Genomic DNA, 3469 nt, shown 5'->3' with positions numbered 1-3469 from the left:
TCCTGTCATCATCCTCCTACATCATGGGCTACGTGTGCGTGTCGTGCTGCAGCCTTGTAGCGCTGCGTGCCGTGTGCAACCAGTGGAAGGGGTTTCCTGAGACCGTGCATAAGGTGGAGTACACAGATGGAAACATCATCCACCCTGCTTTGCAAGCCCCACCTCCTTCACACGCCATCCTTCTATCCGTCCACACATCCATTGTTTTTTACCCTCCTTCTTAACCTGTCTTCCCTTCATCTCTTTTCCCTCCATGGTAGGCTCTTGTATTTGACAGCGCTGATGCATTTTCCTAGTGGATTCATTCTCGTAGAATTGAAAAAACCCTTGTGTCAATATTTTGCCATTAACAGCACGTGGCATGACGGAGGGCAGGGCTGATTTGTAATATAAACCACTATGATGAGGAAGCTTAGGTAGAGGACAGGAGGAAAACAAAAAAAAAAGGAGGAGAGGAGGACGGAGATTCAACCATCCCTCCTGTTTTAGTCAAATTAGTCAAATGATTCCCTCCAGTGGAATGTGTTGCTGTTCAGTATTGTTTTTCTGTCCTGTTCTGCCGGCTAAAAAAGCAGCACATAATGGTAATGGTGGCGCAGACCACCAAGGGGAACCAAGCTTGAGGAGACCCTGTAGTGATAAGTATGATCACTTTTTGATCTCTGTAGTAGAATCTGTAATGACTATTAGTGCAGTAAGATTTTCCAAATTTTTACACTTGAGCGCATTGCAGCATTAGCATATAAAGTAGTATCAATTACAGGATCCCAAAATGGTACATAACCACATATTCAAATATTTATTTACTCTTTCAGTTAAAGAGTAGACGCAGCTTTTATTCCCAACACTACTGTGTGCTTCCGACTATTTGCCTCTGTCTCGTTCACTTCTTATTCCTAAACAAACATCTCCTCCCCATGTCTTGCTCCATTACATATTCACCATTTCAAGGCATGAGAAGAGCACAATTCCTAACTGCCGTCAGCAGCAGCAGCAGCAGGCTGCGTCTGCACTGTTTGCTGCTCTAAGCTTTACTTGAAAAAAAAACAGCCGGAAGATGACAGGACAAAGAGGGAGAGAGAGAAGATTATTCAAGCGGGAGGAAAATTCCACACACATCTGAAGCACACTAAGGAGAACAGCTTGGCATTAGAAGACTGCAGTAGAAGAAAAAACAGACCTACATTACGGTTTCTCCAGAGGTACTCATTTAGAGATATTCAGCAGCCCATTTACTGGATTTGACTGCTCATTCAGCATCAAGCGCTGAGATTTCTGGCAACATTCCACTTTAATTTTCTACACAGATTTGGTTGGCACTGATATACTGAATTGATGGAAAACGAATTCCTTGACCTTTATGCCATTGAGAGGTTGCTTTTCAGCTGTAATTTAATCCGCTCATGTGGCCACATCTCTTTGGAACCTCAGCTATTTTTGTGTGACTCATAATTTAGGTTTTTGTACACATGTGAAATTGCTACCGGATCGATTACTGCACGTTATTGCACCAGATTCCATCAGCCTCCGGCACTCACCTTTGATTCACCCCTTGTTGAACATAAAACTGCCCTAGCACTGTGGGCTGTGCTTTTAAATGTACTGAAGACCAATGCCCCTACAGGGCTTCCAAATTCATATTATGTGGAGTGAGACAGAAAATGTGCTGATAACAGAGAAAAAGATGTGTCAACATCCCAGAAGAAAAAAAAAAAAGACATGTTCAAAGACACGTCTGTGCACATAAATCAGTCTTTGGACTCAAGCATATATAGGCACAAATGCCTAAACTGTGCTCAGTCCTGAAAAGAGTTTTTTTGCATATATGCAGGATGCACATTTGTAGCGAGTCACGATGAGTCAAGCCCAGTGGAGTTGAGGGTGGGGGGTGTGTTTAGTCAACCAGAAGAGAGCCGGAGTGAGTCACAGAGCTGCAATGTGAACTGTAGCAACATCCTAAGCTCATCTTGGCCTACATGTTTCATGACATACACAACACATAACCCATCTCCCAACAGCCGTTACATAATACTGTTTGTGTTTTTTTTCATGAAATTAAGCAGACAACAGTCAAAGAAAGACACTGCTTCTGTGTTAAGATGAAACAGTGGTGCATTCTGCATTAGAACTGAGCCAAGGTGTGTATATTTCTTCTTTTTCTTTTTCTTTTTTGCACTAGCATTATAAAGACACACTTCAGTACACAAGTATCGCATCATCCCCATTGAAATAAGAGGTACTACAAAAAGATTATGGCTCTCCAGCTTTCCTCGGGTTTGTTCCTTTTAAGTATGGAGGAGATATGATCTGCCTTGTGCTGCTGCGCTAGAGTAAACACAGTAAAGGACACGCAAAAGTAGCAGATCCACAATCACTGATCTGTCATCACAAATGTACTACAAGAGCATACTCAAATACGCATGTGCAAACACATCCTCACACATAAACACAGATGCTGACACACACACACACACACACACACACACACACACACACACACACACACACACACACACACACACACATGCACACATGAACACACTTCATTCAAAGAATTAATTCAGCAATTAAAATGATGAATGTGATTCATCTTCAAATAAACACAGGAACATAGTTTTATAATATGAAGCTATTTTTGGTGGGGGATTAGGATATTTACACGTTTCACGATTTGTTGATATGTGTGTATAGTGCACACAGTCCGGTTTAAATGCCGCTTTGGGGGATTTGCTGCAGATAGAGTGTGTGTGGGTGAATACGCAAGGGTCAAACCTCCTGTGGCTTCATTGGCTCAATTTAGATAATCCAAAAAAAAATCGGAACATTTGGGCTGTGTGCACATCTGGCGTCGGTTGTAGATGCTTGTGACATGGTGTAATACATGCCACAACCTCAGTGGGGCATGCATATAATTGCAATTCCAGTATTTTAATGAATTGTTCAAATTATTCAATTCATTTCCAACTCAGTCCAGGTTTAATTAGATTGATAAATGCCTTTTTAATGACTAGATGTAAAAGGACTCCTAATAGTGGTGAATAAAAACTGAACAAATGGAAGTTTGCCTTGCAGGGAGTAATCTCACATGCACTGCCAGGTTAATTGAAAACACAGGGGGCTTAACCCAGGAAGCAACAGGGTTATTTTGGGCCTGCGCTATTGTCATTCCTGTCTTAACACAAGGTCTTACAATGCTAGACATTCACAGAAGTCATCTCACTATGCTCCTTCCATTACAAGTTGAGCTGAAACATCAGAAAAAAAAAAAAAAAACGGGAAAACATGTTAAAAGTCTATTGTGGCTTCTGAGGAAACTTCAGGGAACAGAGTAGATTCAGAAAAAACTATTATAAAAGATTGCTCTTTCAATGAACTTTAACAGCACCGTGTGGATGGATGGAGCTACAAGATTAAAACACCCACACACAACTCAGATATCTGCAGCAAATCCCCCCAAAACACCATTTAT

Source organism: Seriola lalandi, unplaced genomic scaffold, assembly GCF_002814215.2.
Source record: "Seriola lalandi dorsalis isolate HSWRI2012SDOR001 ecotype SW California unplaced genomic scaffold, Sedor1 jcf7180002054840, whole genome shotgun sequence".
NCBI classification, from domain to species: domain Eukaryota; kingdom Metazoa; phylum Chordata; class Actinopteri; order Carangiformes; family Carangidae; genus Seriola; species Seriola lalandi.
Note: the sequence above shows the minus strand (reverse complement) of the source record.